Source organism: Macrosteles quadrilineatus, unplaced genomic scaffold, assembly GCF_028750875.1.
Source record: "Macrosteles quadrilineatus isolate MER2022 unplaced genomic scaffold, UCM_ALF_1.0 Scaffold_10__1_contigs__length_6754688, whole genome shotgun sequence".
In the NCBI taxonomy this organism is placed as follows: domain Eukaryota; kingdom Metazoa; phylum Arthropoda; class Insecta; order Hemiptera; family Cicadellidae; genus Macrosteles; species Macrosteles quadrilineatus.
The window spans coordinates 4151151-4177771 of record NW_026542603.1 but is presented as its reverse complement, the minus strand read 5'-3'; the positions used below and the strand labels follow the sequence as shown (position 1 = coordinate 4177771).

The window sequence follows — 26621 nt, the reverse complement described above, 5'->3', positions numbered from 1 at the left end:
TCGCCTCGCGATGTTTATAACAGTAATCAACATGTCCTGTAAATATTGTATCATTTTCATAACCTGGGGCCCATTTCATAATAAACTACAAGTTACAAGTTACAACTTGTAACTTGTAATTTCCATTAGATTTGCATTGGGCGATCAGCTGATTTACTAATAATATTAGTTTGTAATTTATTATGAAATGGGCCCCAGGTATTGCTTTTTAATGTTTTCTACAAACATTTCCTGACTTATAGCCAAATAAGGTTGTCCACGATTATCTTCGTTATTGATAAACCTAAGGCATTCCGGCCGGTTTTCTCCTTCTCAAAATTCCTCGCTGTACAGGCAACACAGGTCATTGATAGAGGGCCAATCGAGAACCAAAAATCGTTTTGGGGTAGTGTTAGGGTGCATTTGTAACCTAATATAGTTGAGTTTGTCCAGGGTCAGGTGCTGGCTGTGATGAGTTAAGCCTACTACGCGCCACTGTTCTGTAGCTGCGGTCGTTATCACGATACGCCTCATGTCTATGTTTCGTTGTCGTTGCGTCGTAGGCATTTAAAAAAAAAAAACAGCAAATAAACAAATTTTAACTACACAAAAAACGATAAATGCACAAATTTAAGTTACAATTATGCTAACATGATCCGTCATAGCGACACAAAACAACGATAAATACACAAATTTAAGATACAACCATACTAACACGATCCGTCTTGGGGGTTATATTTACACAAACTCAAATAGTAAATAAATGTACTCAATGCGTTTCAATGAATTAAAAAATAAATATGATGATCAAAATGTAAACAATTATGTTCTTCATAAGGATAACATGGGAACTTTCAAAGCCACTGGGGCAGAGCCCAAGGGACTTTTTCAAAACAGTTTGCAAATCTACGCGACACGCTCTTTTCAATGAGACGTCAATGGATAAAATCGATTAAGAAATGGCGGAGGAGTTCAACCGACTAAGTTTCATGTAGCGTATTAATTATATAGAATAGACAGTGATTGATAATTAACTTATTCGGTAATAATGTATGAATAAATTCAAAGTTTGTTATTATCCTTAAGTCAGTTTAGTCAACTCCCATTTAAAAGTATGACCTCAAAAAGGCTGTAGCATTAGAGTTGCAGAGAGGACATCTATTGTCACAAAATCACGGAAATGTTTACCACAAAAGATCGACCAATACGATTTTAATACTATTTATTTAATGGTTCTTCCAACAGAAGAATTTTATTCGCAGGAAACCTGCAGATTCACTTCCTATATGTTATTCTTATGAATGAATCTTTTGAACACTTATTTTTGGACATGAGTTGACAAAATTTTTTTTAAGGCAGGATTTTCGAATAAGTCTTTATACATTCTCTGAATATGCAAATGTGTTGTAACGGGGTTATTTAGGCGTACCGTTGATACATATTACAATATATTAGGCTATCCTTAAAAAATTGAATGTGGTCATTATTTTGAAATTTAAAAATTAACTTATACTGTTAATACAGTTCAATGAAATGGCGACCATACATAGTAGGTGTTTTTAAGCCAAGTATGAATGGAGATGAGTGTAGGGTGAGTGGCGCGATCTTGTAGTCTTGTTAGTGACTAAGGCCGACATTCCTTAGACACAGCTGTTAATTAATAGCCCATACAGCTAATGGCAACTAAGGGACCTACAGTTTATAGTGGAATCCGAACCACATTTTTCCTTGGTATATACGAATTGGTCTAATTATCAGGATAGTACTGCGGATAGTCGTAGTACTCATTTGTGCGGACGTTAATCCACACCAGGGAGTTTCGCATCCACAGTGCATGCCTATAAATATCCACAATTCGTGACCTCCTAGTAGCTGGATTACATGACGACGCCACCCGTCCCAGTATTTGAAAGAAAATACTTTAAAATACTTTCTTAGTAAGCATCTAAAGATTTAGAAACAGATATTTTGAATACTAGATAATATGAAAAATTGACCATTCTACACCTGACTTTCATTGATCCTCTTTCTCAATTTAACAGTTTATAACTGAGTTTTGGTTTGCTAAACAATTATTACTACTACCTTGAATAAATGGACAGTTCACCACAGTTTATTTACTTTATGTTTAAGAAATGTGTGTAAAAACAATGATTCAGTACGATGTAATACTTAAAGGGGTACCAAGTGCAAAATGTGTAATATTATATTATTTTCTTAACTTTTTCATCTCTCGTTTACAGTTGCAGACGATCCATTCATGTTTTCAGCCTGACTTTAAAATTGATCTGATGAGTAATCTGCTCATATTTCACCTTTATGACATCAAAATGAAAAAGTAAATCGGTCCCGGGCATAGGTCTTACCGTGCCACCTACGGTAATAACTACTTCCCTAAAGGGTAATTCGCTAATAAAAGGAAACAAAGGGTCTTTTGCGTCTCTTTCGAGTTTTATTGCGTACATAAAAATCTAAAGCTAGTTTACAAATCTACACGTCAAGATGGTTATTTTGATGTATATATGTTGGAGTAAGTATTAGCTAAAACAAAAAAAGCCTTAACCTTATCGAGAGCAATCTTTCCATGACACATTAAGGTTACAGTGTGTTTTGGCATTAGCGAAATATAAACAAAACATCTGAACAGTATTTGTAATCTAATCTTCGTAAAAGTCGGCGGATTTCACAGGTTTGCTCTGTTATATCCCCATATTAAGTTTTAACGAAAAATATCACCATTTTACAGCAATTTTTACAACAGTTTGGCTAATAGTAATAGCTAATAGTAAACCAAAGTTTTACAAAAGGAAATTTCAAGGCTGTTACTGTATTGTGTTACGTGATTTATTCCGTACGTATTTAGGATTTAGGAAGAAAAATCACTTGTTCAATAATTATATAATGTTTCCAAACTCGCTTCAAATGAAGCTTTACATGTGTTTATATAGTTTATTGTTTTACACCATTGCCAGTCTTTGCTTATCCTCGAGTCGTGGGAATGATTTGCAACGGAAGTTCCGATAGATAAGAAAGTACTCGGCTTTAACGTGAGCAGTTGTGGAGCAGTTGTTCATTATTTTTATTCCAGGAACCAGTTGTCATTGTTTAATGAAGTTGTGGTTTTTGACAGAGGAATTTAAATATAAGAAAATTAGTCCACACTTTACAACAACTTACTATTTAATTCTGAAAACTTACTAATTTGAACATGTATTTGCACGATGTTACTTTTGCAGTAGTGAAAATCATTAAAACACACCAAATTAAAAAAAAAATGAATTCAAATTGAATAACATCAATTGTACATGCGGATGAAAATGGTTTTGTATCAGTATTTACGAAAATACCCTTCCTCACTCTCAGTTCTCTTTAGTGAAAACACTGTGAGTACACGATCATCTCCTATTTCTGCAATAAATATTATTGGGGGGGGGGGGGGGGTGATGCGATGCCAGCCACTGATACCCAGTTATGGAGGACTGTTCCATACCTTGCCTGGAGACGTGTTCTTTGATCGATATACACTGAGATGTAAAAATGTGTGATTTTTAACACTATGTAGTTGTATGCATTTATATGTATTTTACTAGTACATTCTTTGAATTTATATGACCTCAGGCAGTTAACATTCAAACAGTTGGTGTTGGTAAATTACATCTAGATCTTTGGGTGCAAGTTTCAACAATGGAGAGAAATAAATTAACAAATGGGGTGGTATTCATTACAATTAATGCACAGTTCGAGTTCATTACCAATGTAACAATTTTTTAGCTGTAGAATGATGGATTGCTTTTGTTGCTGTTGTATGCTGAGCTGACTCCGTTAAAGCCTACATCTGAATTTATGAAATGTGCATTTTCCAATCATTACAAACCATTTTTTACTGTACGACTCTCTTTAGAGTAGGAAGACCTTCTGTGGTCACACGTATTTCCTCGAAACGTGTCCATTTAACATCAAACTTATTAGTCATTAACATAGAATTACTTATCGACAGTGGTAACATCTAAGCTACTGTACTTAAAGAAGAACTTTGCTCTCGTAACTGAAATATAATGCCTTACATTTTTGTCAATTACTTCTTGGAAAATGGGCATGTGAATGAGTTGGTTTATAAAATGCTATGATTTTAACACCCATGGATTATGATAACGTTTTGTGAGGGTTTCATAAGTAAATTTATAGTTATCACTTGTTGACAACTGCCAATGCCCCAATTAAATGTAAAGGGCCATTGAGAAGTGAGAACAAAAACATATTACAACTTAAATTTTTCGTACAGTACAATTTCAAATTCGCAGAATATCCGGGTTACTAGTCAGGATAGTACCTAGTAATTTAATTTTATTTACAGGCTAAAACTATTGTACTTGGGATACATTAAATCCATGTCATTTAAGCTACAAAATTATTAATACAACATAATTTTCGATTTCATTAAACAGCGTGCAGGGAAATAATTGCACCATATGATGGGTTAACCGAGAAATTGGTTATCCGAAACGGCTTCCCCCCCTTTATTTCGGTAAACCGGGGTTCTACTGTATATGTGAACAACTTCTAAATCAACAGTATTGATCTTAATCAAGAGCTAAAGACATTCTTACCATTGCAGGAAATACAGAAACGCATTTGAATTTTGATAGGTACTTCAGTTTCTAACATTTTGCAGAGATACAATAAATGCATACAGCCAAACATATGTTGAGGTAAGACTAGTTTCTGCATTCTTAGTTTAGGCAACGTAAAATTGAAGATTCTATGCGATTTACATACAAAACTGTAGGCTAATATAATTTATACAGATTTTGTGAATTTTCTGTAGAGATGATTATTATTTTATAAAGACGTAAATATGTATAATACCGAGCAAAAGGGGAGTTTTGAACAATGATTTTATTTTGAAAATGGTTAGAATATGTTTTAATGGCAATAGACATTCTCACCAATCCAGTAAATACAGGAAGGCAATTTCAATCTTTATAGGTACTGTTGCTTCCTCGAAATAGTCCACGTACATTGGAATTTTAGCGTTATATACGCAATGACAGACATACAAAGAAAGCAGATGGACTGAAATTGAGATACGATACAACTCATTTTCGTTTATTCTATAATAATAGTCATTCGTTGAATGACTAATATTATTTGTTTGGTTTACTTTGCGGTGCAGCGTATTGTATCCATTTCCGGTTACAGTGTTGCCATATCTATTTTCCCTGCATTGTTGCCAAGTCTACTCCGTTCAACGTTTGTGTCACTTTATATATTACTATTCTCGCATTTAAAGCGAGCTGGTCTAGTGGTTAGAGCGCGGGACTCCGGTAAATCACTAATGGATTTTATCTAAGTGATATTGCCGTAACCCATAGGTCTAGCCTGAAGTAATGTGAAAAACAATTACGGGCTCGTGTCTACTAGCGTCCTAGGAAAAAAAATCTCGCATTTACAACTACGTATATTTGTTCCGATTGTGAGCTCAAAACTACGGAGATGTAACTGATGTCAACAAACTCTACCCAAACCCACTAGGGGCGGGGGCCACTTAGATCTATATCTATACTTATTTAATACGCAAGCAGGTTTTTTGTGACAATTACTCCTCCGAAACTACTGAACCGATTGACATGTTTTTGATGTCATTGGAAAGAGCGTAACGTGAAGTTGTGCAGGAAACTTTCTTTTTAGGGAAATAATTAGAGAGTGAGGCCCTGGGCCTTTTAAAGTTTCGTATTTCTCCATAAGGATAACATAGGAGATAATTTTTATTTACAGAAACATCTGTTTGTTACTTGAAAATAGTCAAAGTCTACTACATAACAATTGCTGTGACTTATGACTGTTAACGTATACTACATTTCAATCAAGGATTGTATAACTTAAAGTTTACTAATAATGGATCTTACTACTTTATTTTAATGCTGGGAATAGTAAAATTTTGTTGAGAATAAATTACCATGATTTAGAAAACTTTACTATAATAGTTTATGTATTTAAAATCTTTGACATTATTAATTCATTTGAAACAAAACAGCTGATCGACAAATCAAACATGACTTAAGTTGTTTCAATTATTTCGTAAGACACTTTTTGTTTTGTTTTCAAACAAACTGCAGCGAAGATGGGTTCCGAACCACTCGGACACCACTAAACTAAACGTAATCGAATGTTATCTCGGTATAACTAGCCTATATGATGTGACTTTAGTTGTTTTTATAATTTTTGGTAAAATAATATTAATTTTTTTAACAAATGACAGCTAATTCATAGGTTCCGAACCACTGGGACATCACTAACTAAAACATAATCGAATTATATCTTGATTTAACAAAAAAATATGCCCATTTCATAATAAGCTACAAGTTACAACCTGTAATTTGTAATTTCCATTAGATTGGCATTGGGCAATCAGTTGTTTTATTAATAATATTACTTTGTAGTTTATTATGAAATAGGCCCCTGAAAATAATATTTAAATATTTATTTATCAATTATTCCTCAGCAAAGGTAGGTTCCGAACCACCGAAACATCACGAACCTCATAATCGAATAGTATATTGATTTAACGTTAGATATGACTTTAGTAGTTTTCATTGCCTGGTTGAATAGTATTTTATCAATTTTAAATTAATTGAGCGGAGCGAAGCTCTTATACTACACTCCCTGCTTTTGTTTTACAAATACTCCTCCTGAACGGCTGAAGCGATCTGCACGAAATTTAGCACAGTCATAGTAACCAACCATGGGAAGGTATAAATCTGAAACGGTACAAATCGGACCACAGGGCTTTTCCCTACGTGAATTTAAACTTTTAGAAATTTAACATGGACCTTAAGGGAAAGTTGGTTGCCATGGCATTATTTGCGAGATAACAATAAAAAGGTAAACAAGAGTCAAAACGTATGATAGTCAACGAATCATCTAAAATTGCTCATTACAAACCGTTCAGAGAAAAAGAGAAGAACAATCGGATTAATATCATCGAGTCATCGAGCATACTTTACTACAAAATGAATAACCAATAATAAGGGTCGCCGGAATTAGGCTGATGCACCATTGACTTTAAATACTCCAAATAGCCATTACAGGTATGTGAACCAAATATAGGCCTACCATTGCGTTTGAATACTGTAAAAAACTTCCAATTCATGTGAGCAAGACGTACCATCAATGTAGACTTTGAATAGGTACCTGCAATTCCTATTTCCTGTCTGCAAACATTAAATCTGCAAATAGGACTTCCATTAATGTGAACCAAATATAATATTGAGTTTCGATACTGCAAGCAGAAAATTCGTTTACAAACGTGAACCCGACGTACCATTGGTATGAATATTGCAAAAGTACATTCCATTTAAGTGAAGCAAAAGTAAGCCTACCATAGACTTTGGATAGTGCAATTATAAAAAAAAAGTCAGTGAGGTAGGCGAAGGACTCTAAGGGATTACAGCCTTCACACACACAGACACACCTACATTGTATTTATGTGAACCAAATTAATTGGCCATTGATTTAGGATACTGCAAGTAGACTATTTATTTACATGAACCAAATGTACCATTAAGTTTGGATACGGCAAGTAAACAATCCGTTTACGTGAACCAGACGTATCATTGACTTTAGAATCTGTAAATAGGCATAACATTTATGCGAACCAAATATATCATTGGCATGGGATACTGCAAGTAGACATTTAATTTATGAGAACCAGATGAAACATAGAATTTGGTTATACTTGTACTTTCTATAGGTTCCTGCAAGTAGACAATTCATTCGCTTAATCCTGACTCATAATTGACTTTGGATACCTACTGAAAATAGGAATTCTATTTCAAATGTGAACCAAATATATCATTGACATAGAATGAATATGCTAGCTCCGCTCAATATTGCAAGCAGACAACTGCATTGTACACCTAGTTAATCTACAGCCACAGGTGGGTTCCGAACCACTAGGCCATTACCGGTTTAAACAAAATCAAATGTTAACTTGATCTAACGATACAAGACCATTGACTATATTATAGACTCAAAGGTATGACTGTTGCTGTTTACATTACATTGCCTAATTAATTAACATTAGGCCTAGCTATTTTTAAAACTTATTAATCTACAGCCTAATGTGGGTTCTGAACCACTGGGTCACGACTAACCCACGTAATCGAATGTTTTTTTTTTATTTAACAACTAGCTGCTGTAACCGTGCTTCGCAACGGGAAGTCGAATCAGTTTCATAATCATTGACATAGATATAGAATAAATTATCTATGATAAAGTTTTAAATTACATAATCCTACCATATAGTTGTGTAAAATATATTAAATTTCTTTGGATCAGCTGTCTGAAATTGTGAAATACGCATTTGGCAGTTCTGATCGTTACATTGAAATGTCAACGCAAAGGTAAACATTGTGAATTTTCTCGTGCTTTCATGGAGACTAATTAATATTTACTTTTGGGAAACCTCACCTCAAAACTTTAGACATCCAAGGGGCGTAGCCCGAGAGGAACTCAGGGAAGTGAATATACCTATGACGTGCCTAAATATGTGGACCATCTTTGTGCTTAACTTTGATTGTATCGGTTTAGTATTTAGTCGTGGTCGAGACAGCTGCCCAGACACAGACACCACCTCAATTTTATAATACTGTAGTACTTTCTGTGTTCCCGTTCTACGCACCCCCATCTTGTAGTCAGTGGAAACCTTCGTATACTCAGAACAGCAGTTGGTTTGTATATTTCCAGATATGCTGGCAAAACAATTATAGGACATTTTATAAACCTTCGCAAATACAATATCTGACAATTTCAAGCCAAAACAAATGCTTCGCAATTAAATGTCACCCGGATCGTGTTGGTCCATGTTATATCCAAAGATTGAACTCAAAAAATATTTTATATAATTGGAAGTTACTTTCCACACTAGTTAAAAGTAATTCAAATACTACCTCAACCTAACCATTGAACACGGGTATCAAGGATCATCGTCGATATTTGGTTATGATTAATTGGTTAGGCCTACACACCCAAGAGATGGGCAATAAATGGCCTATTGGCTGTTGTATGGTCCAGCGATTGCAGCACATAGCGGTGAGAAGACACGTTGGAAAAGCGAGTTGAGCATAATCCGTAAACCTCTGTTACAATCACCCACTGCAATTGTGATTATTTACTTTACACTTTACACAACCGCCATTGAAGCGCCGTCAATGAGTAGAATATTTTTATCTCAGCTATTGGCGACGCTGGTTTAAAAATGTAAGTTTCCCAACTATATACAACACTGATTCAAGGTCTTTTTCCGGTTATCAAAACTCAAGAACAATTTGATACACAAAGAATCTCCGGTTCCTGAACTGAATGATGCCTAATTATTTAATGTCATTTACGGTTACTCATTGTTGCACTAATTAAATCCGTAATGTAAGGAAAAAATGTGTTTAACCTCACTTGGTTAGCATTTGCTTTCAAAACGTGATCGGAAATGGTTGTGGAATTTGTAAACATCATTTGTAGAGTGGAAATGAAATCCGTGCTACGTGCCAAAAATATCTTCTTGAGTTATTGGAAAAAATATCTATCAAACCATTAATGCTCAATTTTTACACCATATTATTTAGGGTAGCTAAAACAAAAGATAAATGATCATAATTTGATGAAAAAACTTTTTTTTTGTCACTAACAAAATTTATTAATTTATAAAGTTACACATTTGTGAGGGGTATGTCCATAATTATAGTAATGAAAACCAAGCTAAGTACCTATACTCCAAAACCATAAAACGGGTTATGTGCAGAGTTAGTTATATTAATGTAAACAGTACCTGGGGACCGAGCTTTGCTCGGGGAAAATCATTAGTTTACTCTGAACGCAGTTTAGTATTGCAGATACATTAATCCACTCCCAAACTCCACACTGCTCACCTTTACTACTTCCTTCAACACTCCCTGACAGTTCCCACACTCTGCACCGCTAGCCTTACTACTTCCTTCACCATTTCCTACGTCATGGACCTGTTTGCCTCCCTTCCCATACCATTTTAGGATTGCAGATACTGTACCTTAATCTAATCGGTATTAACAGTTCCCACACTCCGGACTGCTTGCCTTTACTACTTCCTTCACCACTTCCTACATCGCGGACCTGTTTCCCTCCCTTCCCATAGCATTTTAGGATTGCAGATACCTTAATCTAATCATCATAACAGTTCCCAAACTCCACACTGCTAGCCTTTACTACAATCATAGATAAAAAAGTACTGCTAGAATGTATCGAGTAATCTTCAGTATACTCTTTGCTCAATAGTAACATACTAATGTTTTTCCTTTTGTACTGTATTTTGTAATTTGATAGTATACTGTAGATAGACATCTTACAAGTCTTTTGTTTAATTTTTCCTTGTTATTTAATTCAGCCAAGATGGTTCTTAGCAACCCATAAGACTAATGTTAAAAAATGTGACTTTCAGTTTAATTTTTCTATGTAATTAGATTTTTGTTGGCAGTTGTAACTGCAATAAACCCTTTTTTAGGCCAGGAATAAACTATTTACAACATTTGAAGAAAATTGTCGGAGCCGTTTTCGATATCTTGGTGCAAGCATACATACATACAAGCAAACATTGCTCATATTAGAGTATAGGATATCAGTGACAGCTAGAAAAAATAATCTTGATCCAAACAGCTGATCGTTATTTCATAGATGACGTATGTGATAAACATTGTGAGAAACTTGACAAAAATCGCACAAAATTGTGGTTTTGAACTCCGACATTTTATTTACAAATTAAGGAGGCCATATTGTAATAGCTAAAGACACTCTCGCCAATATTCATAGGTACTCTCGTTTTTCAGAAGAAGGCCGCGTACAATGCCTTCTGTGCCGTGACATACAGACAGACATAATAGAAAAGACCGGTTTCGGCTTCTTTAATGTAGAAAACGTAAAAATAACCAAAAAATATACAGGGTGTCCCGTAAGTAAACAGCCAAACTCCGGGAAATGGTTCTATGGCTCAAAATAAAGAGAAAATCAAGAATAATATTTTTCCAAAATCACTTGGTTAACCAGATATCCGCCATTTTGTATATTTTACATAAACATTTTTATTTTTGAAATTTTTCAACCGATCTTTATAAAACTTGGTATGTAATTCTGAGCAATGTAGGCTACAGATAAAACTCTAATTTTACTTATATAGAAACGATATGACTAAGTTGTTTACATTTCCTGGTCAAATAGGCTACTATTTAACCATTAAAAAAACCAAAGTAATTTACAGCCAACGATGGATTCCGAACCACTAAGCCATCATTAACCAAAAAAAATTGAATGTTACCTTAATTTATCAATACGATATGACTTAAGTAGTTTTTATTGCCTGCCAGAATAATATGTTTATTATTTTGTTTTAATTGAGCTACAGTCAAATGAGGGTTCCGAACCACTGGGCCATCACCAGCTTATAAACACATACAATGTTAACTTGATCTAACAAAACAATATTACCATTGACTATACAATATGGTATGGCTGTTGTTGTTTACATTGCCTGGCAAAATACTATTTAAAATTGTTTACAGTTTAATCTACAACCAAGAACCAAAGGTGGGTTCAGAACAACTGAACACTTATTCAGAACACTTATTGAAGGTTATCTTCAATCAACAATACAATGTGACAACCAATCTACAACCAACGTTTAACGACTGATCGCTGATTTTTACCATAGCTGATAATTATGCCTTTTTATGAAATTGGGATTGCAATAATTTTTTTCTGTGAAATTGTACATTCTATAACACTCATTAATTTACACATATATATAAGAAGAAAGTTTGTTCCAAAATATCAAGCCAAAGCTGATGATAGTAAAATAACATTGGCAAAGCTTTAATAATTTTAAAACGTTACCTATTTGTTAGCAATCTACAAGTGCAGGTGAGTTCCGAATCATTGGAAAATTGCCAATCACAACGGTAAGTTAATTTAAAGAATCGTAACAGTAGAATAATTTGTGATAATTAGTCAGCAAATAATGATTAATTATCAGTCTGTTGATGGTTAATCCGTGAACTGCTGGAGCAAGCTGGTCGTGTAGGAGAGCGTGGGACTTCGGCACTGGAAGTCCAGAGTTCAATTTCCGCCAATCTCCTATGGATTTTATTCAAGTGATAATGCCGCAGCCTCTAGGGCTAGTCTGAAGCAGGTCTGAAGTGATCGATGTAAAATAAAATCCCTGGCATTAGTCTCGATGGAAAATCAGTCAACAGTGTAAATTTTGTCCATTGTAGACAAATATCAAACCACTTTGAATTAATAATACCTACTTTCTATAACAAAAAGTGTGTTCCAAATGCAGACGCAACGTTAAAAGTGGGTAGGTATCAGACTCATTGTTAGGTAGGTCTGGCATGATTGGACCATGTTATTTCCCTTCCAGCGCATTAAACTAACTGTATTATTCACTTCTGAATGACATATTTATGTTCGTTTTTTAATGCTTCAATTCATACTTGGCTTAACATACCTACATTGGTGTGGTCGCCATATCGGAATAAAGTATTAAGTATTAATTAACTATAATTATTATACAATTATTAAATGCACGAAATGGTTTTTTATTGTGTACGATTTGTTTATCATACCCTAGAATGCCAGGCTCTATTACTCAGAACTGTTAACACATTACTATTCACCCTAGGCCTAAAGAGTAGGGGAATTATCACTATAAAGAACATTAGTGTTAGGAGGGATTTGAGCCTAGTTATTATAAAATGCCGTAACTTATGCCATTATGATAAGAACACTGTTATACTTTATCACGAATTAGTAATAATGTATTTGTTTGAAAACTTTAATATTTTTGTGAATTGAATAAAGTGTACTAGAGATTAGCTGGATTTGAACCCAACACTTTGGGAGACGCTTCACGCTGTACTTCTAGCTCTAGAACAACTCGCTTATATTTTTTAAAGCAATACAAATTAGTTATAATAAAAAAAAACAATTATTTACAGCACTATTAGTGACAGTTGCAGTATTATCATTTTTCACGAATTGGTAGTATTAGATGAATAACCTAAAGCATTTATATCACCAAGATAAAGAACAGTGGTGATTGGCGGAATTTGAACCCAAAACCTCGTGACCGAAACCTTACGATCTGCAACTAGACCAGGCTGCTCCCACTACCACTTGTTAAATACATTAATTTTAGTTCGAATAAAATCAACCATTTTACGGTACCATTATTTGGGCACTATTAATCACGAATTGGTAATTTTAGCTTGTTGAGTCTTAATAATTTTTACTAATTGGATAGGGTTGGTTAGTAATTGGGGGGAATCAAACCCATAACATCAATACCGCCCCACAATCTACTCCTAGGACTATACTAGCACGCTCCCATTTGTTAAATCCATTAATATTAGTTATAATACAATAACAAATATTGAATACACTTTTAGTGACAATTAATATACCCTAGTTCATCATGAATTTATAAAATTAGATAAGTAACATTATGTATTGTTTTATCACCTAGATAAACTCAATTGGTGATTACTGGGATTTGAACCCAAATGCTCGAGATCGAAGCCTTGAGTTCTACAACCAAACCAGCTCGCTCCAATTTGTTAAATCCATTATTATTAGTTCAAAAAATTAAAAATTTTACACCACTATCAAGGACAGTTTGATTTTATTACGAATTGGTAATATTAGATAAATAATAACATATTATTATTTTTCATTTTATGTCCTACATTTACATATTAGGACATTGTATTCACCACGGAACTGTTTAGGCATCATCAAGCTAAAAGTAATTATATCTGTGATTAGAAGGATTTAAACCGCGGACCTCAGGGACCGAAGGCCCGTGGTTACGTTGTTCCCTAAATCCCCGTTTACACGCTTGAATTATTTATCTGCACAAACCTGGATTGCAGAGAAAAAAACTGAATATGTACGTTGACTAACAGAAAATTTAAGCATAAATCCACGAAGGCTTTGCGAGACAGCTAGACATATTTTAGCTACAGAAATAATTAAAAAATAACGTTCAGTGTAGTTTGCAGAAGATAAAAAGAAGACAGGAAGTGGACTTCCGGTAGTCAAATCGCGATCCCACGATCGGCGCGGCGGAATATTTTTGGCTGGGCCGATAGTTCCCGTGGACGCCACTAGATTCGGCCGAGCGCTGTCGTATCAAGAGGTATCAACAATAGTCAGTTGTTTTAAGGTATCAACTTTGGTGCTGTTTTTATGAATGCAGAATGATGGCTATATACAAGTCGAGGTATCAACTTGAGGTGATAATTTTTAAGAATATCAACTTTTCATTACTATTGGTTATACAAGACTATAAACTAAATATATAAGAAAGTAACTGTCTAAAATGTTATAAGACACAGAAGTAAACCAATTTCCATAACACATGCTTTAAAATAAACCAATATATACGACGGAAAGAGGTATCAACATAGTCAGGTGTTTTAACGTATCAACTTTGGTGCCGTTTATATGAATGCAAAATGGCGGCTCTATATTGTTCGAGGTATCAACTTTAGGTGATATTTTTTAAGAAGATCAACTTTTGATTACTATTGGTTGGTTATTAAAGACTATAAACTAAACATTTAAGGAAGTATCAGTCTAAGATGTTATAAGACAAAGAAGTAAAACTATTTCCATAAGATAGGCTTTAAAATAAACCAATATATACGACGGAAAGAGGTATCAACATAGTCAGGTGTTTTAACGTATCAACTTTGGTGCCGTTTTTATGAATGCAAGATGGCGGCTCTATATTGGTCGAGGTATCAACTTGAGGTGATATTTTTTAAGAAGATCAACTTTTGATTACTATTGGTTATACATGACTATAAACTAAATATATAACAATATATAAGTCTGAATTTTTATAAAACTTAATAATATACCATCCACTGTAACGTAGGATTCAAAATAAAAAAATATATACGATGGAAAGTGGTATCAACAATTGCAGCACATTTTAAGGTATCAACAATGGTGCTGACTTTATGAATATATATATATATATATATATATATATATATAAATAAATATATATATATATATATATGAATTTGAACGGATGGTGTTTTTGGCCTCTAGGGACCTCAAAACGAAAAAAAAATCGGTCCCGCGTCCAGGTCTTACCATGAGTACTACGGTAATAGCTTATTCCCTATATGGGAAATTCGCTAAAAGTATATTTATTTATTTTACATAATACTCAGTTACTACTGTATTTTTGTAACGGATTTAACGAGTTACAGTTAGCGCTGGATTGTGTCATATTTACAAATAATCGTAACATAGTCTTAATGATGTTGGCCATTGATGGATAAATAAATAAGGTGTGTGTGTGTGTCGTTAAAACGTTAAAAGTTAAAACAACCAGAAGTTAATGGCAACATACAGATTTAACAATCTCCATTTTGGTCCTTTACCAATTCGTTAAAACTACTCAAAACCGAACACCCATTGCACATGAGGTATCAACTGAGACCATCGATAGCCAATCGCCCTACTCGTGTATTAATATTAGTGGTATCTGTAGCTATTCGTCCAAAATGACCATATTGACCACAACCCTCCGAGTTTAGGAAAGATGGGGACAAGGAAACTTAGGGACACGGAAAGTTAGGGCCAAATAGGGGTTCGACCGGGGGGGAGGGAGAGATTAGCTGAACTAGACTCTGAAACGACTCTTTTAGAACGAATCGTTCTCCTGTTTCAGTTCACAGAGAGCTACAGTAACAGGATTTGACTTCAAAATCATAATTTGAATATTTCCAAACAGTAAACCAGCCATTTTTAACAGTTAATGTAAAAAGTCAGTCAAGTACCGATTGATCCGCCTAATCGCCTAGGCTTGCTAGATTCTTTTTTACACATTTTGGGTAAGTTAAATATATATTACAGAAAATATAAACGCATTCTATGCAACCATATTACTGAATATAATGTAATGACACATTGTTAAGATATGCTGACGTAATTAGTTTAAAATTCAAATATTTTTGTGATTGTGTAGGCCTACGATAAAAGTTATGAAATAAATTGTATTTTTGTTTGCACGTTGCGTCGGATCATGGTGTATTTGGTTACTTTCATGTCTGATGGACATTTTATCTCTGAATTTTTGAAATGCTTAAGAAGACAATATTTTACGCGGTCTACTCTGGGAATTTCACATCACTGCATGGTCAAGATTGAATTTTTTGACATATATTTTCAAAGAAAATTTAGTTATTATTTTTAAGTTGTTCAAATCGGTTTACAAGGCTTTGTAAAAATAAAGCGAAATATGTTACATTATATTACCCGATAGTTAATGATTTTCTGGCCGAGGGATCCTTGGCTGGATCCGCCACGGGATTAAACTCTTTTTTCTTATATTCACTAAATTGGTGAAAATGGCCCAATGTATTTTTTGAAATATAAGTACGTACGTTCGTTACAATTGTTTACAAGGCATTTTATATTTATTTTGTTTTTTTATAAAAGTTATGAGAAATTTTTCGTTTGTAACACTTTTAAAATAAAACTTGATATAAACCTACAGATTTTTATATACCTCGTCTGCAAAACGTCGCTTGTTTACAATTTTTGCTAAACTACCCTTTGTTACTTTTCTTTGTTTGTTGTATTGAATCTTTTTTCACACTATTCAATATTTATTTTGTATATAAATATTTCAATCAGTATGCACTGACGAAGGAATAAATTAGACCTAAATTACCACCACTTTTAAGAATTCAGAAAAAAATAGTTTTATCAACAGCTGAACCTTAGAGTTCCTCTTTTGCGACTGCCACGTAAAACCAAAACAATATTTAGGTTGGAAATTGGAGGTCAATCACACTTTCGCAACTACACAAAAGTTAACTGACCCGAGTGACCTTGACACCCCAACAACTGGCCTGTTTAAAAGGAAAATCTAAGAAATTGCAAATGAAGTCGATTCGGAGAAACGTGCGAGGGGATTAACGGGACATCGCTGTATTCTGTTCACTCATATTTCCCTTACCTTTCCAAGTACTGAATGTTTATGGGTTTGCTTATATTAAACAATAAGTGGAATACATTGTACCAGATGCCTACGACCACATTTTACAACAGGCATTTCTTTAATCTTTCTCAGTAATAGCTAGTCACGGGTTGTTCCTGAATTATATTGTATTATTGTTCTAATACAAACGAGAGAAATTCGCCCATGTTCACGGTCGTATAACATAAATTGGAGGCTATAACATCATCACGAAGTTGAAGCTATTGTTTTGGAAATATTCAAGTGTATTTTTGATTTTAAAAATTTTGAATAATCATTTAAAATTCGAGTTTACTCTGTGATTAGTAAAATAACCCTACAAAAACACTTCAATGTACTAAATCTGTTGCCCCTAAGCACTACAAAAGTAACCATTTAAACAAGGTGAAAAATTTAAGGGGAGATACAACTAGATATAAATACAACAAGTCGTAGTTACAACTAGACCTTGGTACAATAACAATAGAGAACGAGTCGATTTAAAGAGTCGTTCTCAGAGCTTAGTCAGCCTCTGTTTGCCTCCCCCTCGGCTCAAAACCCGATTTGTCCCCAAGTTTCCGTGTCCCTAAGTTTCCTCGTCCCCATCTTTCCGGACACCAACCCTCCTACCCCCCTCCTCTATACACTAAACAACCCAACATCACCAGCGGTAAGCTACTGTACAGGGGGGGGGGGAGGGGTCACCATCACGTTGCTCAGAGGGGTTTAATATGATGCTACTAACGGACAATAGGTTTACAAAACAATTCAATTTAAATTAATTTTGTAATGGAATTTTATAATCTGGTAATGTTATATTTTGATGAACTTGGAGAATCTATTTTATACCATGTAGCCTATACTTTGACTGTACTAATCCAAACGATAAACTTATTTGTGGTATTGATCACATATATTTATTTAAATATACAAAATCAAACTTTGTGTTTTGTTTTAAGACATATACGGCAGGGTGAGAGTAGAATAGAGTGGGATTACGAAGAGATTACTGTTTCTTTCGCCAGTGCCGTTTATTTAAACCCAATGATAAAAGGACCGCTATTATCCATCTATTCTGTCTTTTAAGTTATTGTTTAATTTTAGTGTGTTAATGATTTAGTATTGTTTACAGTCATACTAAATCATTAACAAAACCTTCGTAGTCAATTATTGACTAATGATAGATAGATTTCAAATATCTTATTTACAAGCATTTTTATACCAAAATTACGTAAACAAAACACATATTGTGGTGATTAAAACAGATAAAAGGGTAGACATCTACTCCACATTCTGTGGTGATAAATAGCTTTAGATTCGGACAGTTAAGAAATGCTACATGAAGCTGGTAGTTGTTGCGAAAGAAATTTTCATTACAGAAACATTTCAGGCCACAAACAAACATGGAAACTTTGACTGAAGGCTTTAATTAAACGAAACCTCTGGGAGTGATATGTGGTTATAAAACTGGAAAATTGTATCTGCAGGGAATCTTGTGTGACGATAGGTTTATGTGTATCAACGATTGTGTATGTTTATGTGTGTCGTTAAAGCAAAGATTAGATATCAGTATGAAAATTTTTAAAACTGATCAGTGTTAAATATGCAAATAATAATATATTATATTTAAAAAGCCGTTTATGACTTTATTAGAGTTTAAAATGGCAATATTGTCCAAACATTACTGATTAAAAGCAAATATTTTTTTGTTTCACAGCAAAGAAGACTTAATAATATTTGTTCAACTATGTAAACTCCCCTTCCTAGACATTAACTATGGTAAATGAGGGGCCAGATGGCAATTCTGTATTGTAAAAGATATAGCAGTGTTTGATTTGTAAATTACAAACCTAATGAAAACTTGAAGTAAATCTATTTGAGCTTTAGACATGAGTCGTTGAGGTAACTTCTTATGGTTTTCTTCACTTGGTGTAGATAACGTACACTTAGGGGACCCTTTGGATTTTATCCAAATTTGAAAATTTTACATTTCTAAAATAACCTTACACTACAATATAGATACACTTTATTATTTAACATTGATAAATACATCCTACACTAAGTTATAGGTTCAATACAAAAAAATTAGATTCAGGGTAAATTGTTTGTGACCTCTAATCTTTTCAAGAAACAACACAGGTAAAATTGCCTCCTTTGTTAAATGCATATTAAAAATTTGCTAAGGCCGGGCGAAACAAGAGAAAAGTAATTAAAGCCAGGTGAGCGATGAAAATTGGGCCTGATAGAGGTGATTTGTAGAGAGCAGCCCCCACAACCCCCCCCCCCCCCCCCCACCGGGCTATAGTAGCCCCGGGGCGGTCCAGGTGATTGATTACAATTTGTTCGAAAGTGATACGGACGCTGTGATGCGTCATTTAGTGTTGCAATATTCTGCAAACACGGACGTTTATGGTGAAATAAGATAACCTTAGTGCCTAACATATCCGGTGCAGTGGATGAACAACGAGATATGTTTAACAATAACAGTTGCTGCTATTTAGATAATTTTGGAGTTCATGATACATACAAAAATATTTCAAATTTCGTAATCACGCCTTTATCTTAAAAACCTAATCAATTTTTCAACTCCCTAAATTGAGATTATACTTTAAAATACAGGTTGAATCGACAGTCAAAGAATGTATGTAATTAAATTAACCCCTTTTTTGTAATTTATGCTACATTGATCATAAGTGTAGATAGTTTGCTTTCTTTTATTATTTCTGACAAACTCAAAGTACACCATGCTTAAAGCTGTAAAGAAATAGTATATTTCATTACTAGGACCGAAAGTGGCATTTTCCGTCGCGCGCTCAAGTTTTTGTGTGAGGCGAAGCCGAACACATGGAACATCAATTTCACGTGCGAGGCGAAGCCGAGTATGTGAGAGCTATCTTCACGTACGAGGCGAAGCCGAGGACGGGAATAATGGAACAAGTGCCGGATAATAACTTTCGGTACGAGTTATGAACGATACTTTTCATCACGACGCAAAAATACACAAACACAGAATAGCATACCTCAGTAATATTACAACTATTTTATTGCTCAATTAATTTGATTGAACATCAAAATAAAAAAAAAATTCTAAAAGGAAACCCACGTATATTTCTCAATAAATTTTGTTTAAATATCAAAATAAAAGAATAAAACAACCTTGAACAATACGCATACAGCTGATTCAAATCATTAAATTAAAACATAACAAAACACCAGCGCGCGTAGTGAATAAATGGAGAACTAATTGAGAGCGAGGGAAAGTAAATTTAGAGCGAGGGAAAATCAGCTGATCGATTTTCCCTCGCCCTAAATTAGAGCTTGGGAAACGACAACTTTCATTGATGTCAGGTGTTATCGAAAATAGTTATTTTCGTTACGGAGTGATGAAAAAGCACATTATTAACTACATTATGTTAATAACTAACATTATGGTTCTTCCCTGCTAACCGTATCGTAATCGGTTTACTTTCGCAGTTCCCAACTTTGTGGACTTAGGTATAATTAATACTTTCTATAAAGGTACACTCTGCAAAAATAACTTTTCTGTTTGTTTCAGATGTAAAGTTTTAGTGAGCCAATTTTAGAAATGTTAGGTATGTTCAAATGTAGTACCACTATCCTGTTATTTTTATAAACTGCTGTAGTCAATCTAGACTGTACACAAATTGGTATACGATTAAATTTAACTATAAACAAATTATACATAACATTTTGACCAGCCACGCTGGCCATTATCAATCCCTGAACCGAATAATTTAAAAAATTAAATATAATTATTTTAGAGCAAAACTGCATTACGACGCACACAGCCTGTATGTGGAAACAAATATTCCCAATTATCAGGTAGAATATACCATTAGATAACTGATGTGTTTGAATAATTCAATTACTAGGAATGATAATGAACCCGCCAGTTCTTATGTAGTTTTGGTGTAACAATAGCAAAATTACAATGGAACAAAGACGAATATTTCCGCCAAATCGAACTAAACTAAACACTATAATTCACCAACACATCACTCACTATGGTTTACTATTTTATATGTTAACTGTACTACAATATTTTGCGCAATTACAAAAAATTTCCTGGTTAGTTTCTAACTCCCCAGCAGCACTCAGACCCCCATAAACCAATTGCAGAAGACAGAGCGGGCCAAGTTAAGAGTTCTTGAGTGGCAGTTTGGTAGGGATAATTTATTCCTGGCGAGCGCTGCGATACAGTTGTAATTCTAGGGCTGCTCGCATCGAGTTAGCAAGTTCCCCTTTCCCCAGGGACAATTCCCCTTTCTGATTAATGATTCCCCGTCAATAAAGACCAATTCCCCAGTTCCATTTGCATTCATTGAAACGTTGCGTTTGGTAATAGGGTGAAATTGAAGCGATGCCTTAAGCTTGTGTGCAGAATCAAGATGTTTTGGTGTCATTTGTAAACTTGTTTCCTTTAGGAATTTATTCTACACGACAAAAAAAAAATAAGGTTTGTGTCAAATGAGTATCACAGTTGAATACAGGAATTCAGGACGATAATCCGTAAAAACAATTTGCTTGGATCGTTAAACTTATAATTGATAGTTCTATGAACCATTTTACGTCTTAATAAATCATAGTTTTACCCTTACGATGGAATCGTTGCAGCAAGTTTCTGTAATACTGTATTTTCTTAACATACCTGAAACAGAAAAGAACACTGTTGTTATAAGCATACTGGTAAGATGAAATGTATAAAGGTTTGCAACTTAATTTTTTTATTTCACGGGCAGATACACAGCATTCATAACCTCGTAAATTCAGTTCAGAAAATAAAAGGTCCTAGGGCAAATAAAGTACAGAATTAGACCTTTTGTAGATTTTAAAGGCTTCTTCAATGTATAGTTAAATCTTTGATATGAATTACACACAAATAACCTATTTTAAATTCCCACAATGTTTTCACAACAGAAATTAAGGTGATGGCAACAGACGAGGCCACAAATATGATATAAAATGTAGGAGACATAATTCCATCGGGTTCAATACGTGGCCGGGCTCAGATGGGAGAGCTTTATGTAAAATCGAATCACTCCCGGACTAGGTTCTGAACCGGAATGTATTTGGAAATTCAATGCTTGGATTTAAGTGAAAATCCAACAAACTTATTCAAATCACAAAAAAACTATATTACCATTTTAGTTAGTTTCAACTCTTCGTATTTCTTAACAGATCTAAATTTAACAGTTTTTGTCTAACCTTTCGTTTTTAACCTAAACAAAATTTTAAATTCACCAGTATGCGATTAAAATGCATTTGCATTGTTCATGCACAACTATAACCATAATCACCGCTAATTTGTTCTGTAACAAGAGTTCATACGCTGAATCTAGGACAGTATCTCCATCATGTAAATGGAATGGCTTATGTGATAATTATCTCAATCAGTAAGATCATAGATTATACAGTATCACCATCATTGTATCCGAGCTCGTAACATGACCTGTCATCGTGGAAATGTATCAATTTATTGTACATGTAATACGAAGTAGGAAATCATTGTACAGTTGGAAATATAAAGACAGGGGCGTTTCAAAGATGTTACAGACTGAGATTATATTAAACTTAATTAAATTGGAGAGGATATGAGAATATACTTCTAAAAAAAATAGAAACTTTATTTTTCTTTCCGAAGGGTGTTTTAGATCTCAGAGGCTGAATTTGTTTACGAATCATTGATCGTGCTATTTCTTTTGTGACGAATTTCTTATGTGGAGTTTATGAGGGTTAAGGGGTGAATTTTAAAAATGCCCATATAAAATTCCCAAGTTACAACTTAAGGAGAACAGTTGATTGTACTCTTGCTTGTTTATGTACTCAGTAACAATAGGGGATACTTTGATCAAATTTGGCAATCGTATCCCTTTCATTCTATACTATCAATTTTCTTTTACAAAAAACACGTTTTCCTTCCCAGTAGCTACAAACCTAAGCACTTGTGAAACCTCATGTTATTTCAAATGGAATAAATTTGACCTGATGAAAATATTTTGGTCAAAATCCAATAAGGAAAATCGACATTCACTTTGCCTACAGGTTTGGTGAAGCGGGAGTATTAATTGAAATACGCTGAATTTACATTTAATTCTAATTCAGAATTATCAACCATTGTTCAACTCCGGTCTGTTAGACCCTAAATGAGGACTCTGAAAGCCACAACGCAACAATAATCATCTATTTCCAAGCTAGATTAACTATTTAGGTCGTCCAGCGGAAAAGCCACATTTATACTGTAACGTTTGCAGACAAACGGTGCATTTGATAAGTGGCAATGTATTCACCGCAACTGCTTACTTTATAACGGGCGGTGGTGAGTATATCACCCCACAATGTCCTTAGTGGATGAAATAAACACGACATACTGACATAGCCACTGTGTGTTATAGTCACTGTTGAGCTGTGTATGTCTTATGTCAGGTAACATATATGCTTCTCGATCTTAGCATCGTAGTTAACGTAAACATTTATTTATAAAAGTATAATATTTGTTATGCTGTTATGAAGTTGCGAACTTCTGTCCTAGAGGCTTTGTTGTTGATACCAATGAATATTGGGTTTCAGCTACTTGATGATGATGTGGGATTGGTTCGGATGCAACAATCTCTCTCATGCACTCTCAGGCGTTCTGTATTAAAGAAAAACCCAAAATAAATATAAGAAAAATTTAATTTCAAACTTTACAAAAATAATTTACTAGATTTTTGTTTTATTTTCCCTCTAATAACATAATTTGCATATTTGTGTACAGCTCTTCAAATTAATCATATCAGTATTCTTAACAAGTGATAAGTTTGGGAGTTATTAGTACCTAGCCTGCACCTAATCCAACTAGAATCCTAAAGTTATCAAAACTCAACCGCACTTATAACGAATATCTTACAAAACCGCACCAATCAATATAAAAACCTTAACACTACTACTTTACAACATCTATGACCCATAGCAAAACCGACTTTAAAATGAAACATTTATGAATGTTGTTTAATATTTCTAAAGTAATAGAGAGCGCACACAGAAAGAACGCGATAACAAGAACCCTTGTGTGGGATTGCGTCTGCACTCCACGCTATCCATCATGTGCACCAAACATTCCATCAAACCTGGCCATGTCAAAACCACCTAATGTCTGGGCTTCTGATGGAATCACTCACAATGGCACTACAGTCAAGAGGGTATTTTCCGAGCGCCGACCTCCGAACCGTCCAATTAAAGGAAATCGAAATCGTCGATAGAAAATACTCAGGACTGTTTGTTCACACGATCCTTAGATAAGTTTGGAAATATAATAGTTTTCCCCCGTAATGCGAATGTTTTAGAAAACTGTTGTGTTGTAGAGGGTTTACAATTAAAGTACAGAAAGTTGTAACTTGTTATAATATTGACTAGATTTGTTCTCTAATGATCATCACCACGTGGTGATTTTGAGGGTGAAGTACCGTAATGGTGTAATATATATGATATAGGCAAGCCAGTGATGGAAGGCCCAAATTGTCACTCTGAGATACTCCTAAGCCATTTTTAATATGACAGAGGATTTTACTGAACCTTCTGGCTTATACTTAAAACCTTATTTAAAAATAGTGGACAAATAACTCAATTCGATAGCATTTATCATCAAATTTCTATTCGCCACTCAAGTGGGGAGTGAGCTGGTTTAGTGGTAGGGTGCGGGGCTTCGGATCCCGAGGTCCCTGATTCAAATCCACACCAAATAAATTCCCAATCACCAATAAATTTTATCTCAATGTGATAATACTGTAAACCTCTAGGTTAGGGCTAGCTTAATATTAATGTGTTAATCAGTTCAAATTAAAACCTAGCGTCCTGGGAGGTAAAGTGGACATTAAAAACACTATATAGTACTTTTGTGATTGTATTCTTTTTTTATCAACTCCTCTATAATCTTATCTAACTTAACTTCTATAAATACAGGAACAATATTCAAATACATTTTCATCCACACATACGTAGAAGAGTAATACATTAGTCAAATATAATCCTGGTTTAACTGAAATATTTCTAAAATTAATTTATTTTGAAAAGGACTTCCTTGTGGTATAAATATAAATAAATGAACAGTTTTAAGGATAAAAACGAATTTCCAAATTGAAAAGAACCTCATTAACTTGGCGACACCCATACTTTTTATGTACTTTCCCTTTCAACCTGTTTCTAAAGACGTATTAATTTGAGTAAGTAAAAGGCTTACTTTAGTATTTTTAGGATTCCCTTTAAAACCGTGGTGCCAAAAATTGTTTTAAAACCATGTTACAGATTTATATGTGTAGATTCATTGAATACTCGAAATAAAATGCTACTAATTTCTAACAGTATGTTTAAATCAATTTTTAGCTCGGAATAATATAGTTTGTATACAGTTTGCAATATCCAATCTTAATACTTTCTTTTTCTGAGAACACTTAAAGTTCAAATTAACGTAAAGAAATTAACAGCTTTCAAACTACTGCAGTAGTTTCAATCAAACTACTTTACAAGGAAAACACACTTTGCTTTAAATGCATGGCTTCAAACATAAGATCAAAGCAAGTTAGTTCACGAAACAAAATACAAATTCTAATACAAAGCTATACAAATTCGAAGTAGTCAGTATTTTTTTTTTCATTTTCTTGTAAGAAAAATTAATTAAAAATACAATCATCACTTAAAATTAAGTAAACCAGAAATTCATTTTACGTAATTTTATTATTTGTATTATTATTCTCAATAAATACTACTCTCAAACATTGGAAAGGTAAAAGACAAATTTAATTTCCCTCGACGAAAGGAGCTTCTTCCAAAATAAAGGATATACACTTGACAGTCAAAGGTAACCGCCAGAGACAAAACAAGTGACCTTTGTCGCCAGAGGATAACACAGTCTGTGAACGCTACGTCACGCTTTGTCCACGTCAAGCCGTCCCTAGTGGCTGTGGCGTCATCGTCAAACAGTTTCACAACTTACTACACTGTCTCTCAGACAATCAAAGGTAACCGTCAGATACAAAACAAGTGACCTTTGTCGCCAGAGGATAACACAGTCTGTGAACGCTACGTCACGCTTTGTCCACGTCAAGCCGTCCCTAGTGGCTGTGAAGTCATCGTCAAACAGTTTCACAACTTACTACACTGTCTCTCAGACAATCAAAGGTAACAGTCAGGGACAAAACAAGTGACCTTTGTCGCCAGAGGATAACACAGTCTGTGAACGCTACGTCACGCTTTGTCCACGTCAAGCCGTCCCTAGTGGCTTTGACGTCATCGTCAAACAGTTTCACAACTTACTAAACTGTCTCTCAGACAATCAAAGGTAACAGTCAGAGACAAAACAAGTGACCTTTGTCGCCAGAGGATAAAACAGTCTGTGAACGCTACGTCACAGTTTGTCCACGTCAAGCCGTCCCTAGTGGCTGTGACGTCATCGTCAAACAGTTTCACAACTTACTAAACTGTCTCTCAGACAATCAAAGGTAACAGTCAGAGACAAAACAAGTGACCTTTGTCGCCAGAGGATAACACAGTCTGTGAACGCTACGTCACAGTTTGTCCACGTCAA

General features: G+C 34.4%; 1 protein-coding gene across 2 annotated transcripts in view; it reads right to left on the bottom strand.

Moving 5' to 3' along the window:
* The window catches only part of LOC129004623 (nephrin-like), a 363928-nt gene that overhangs the window by 277013 nt on the left and 60294 nt on the right, over positions 1 to 26621 (bottom strand). The window lies entirely within an intron of this gene.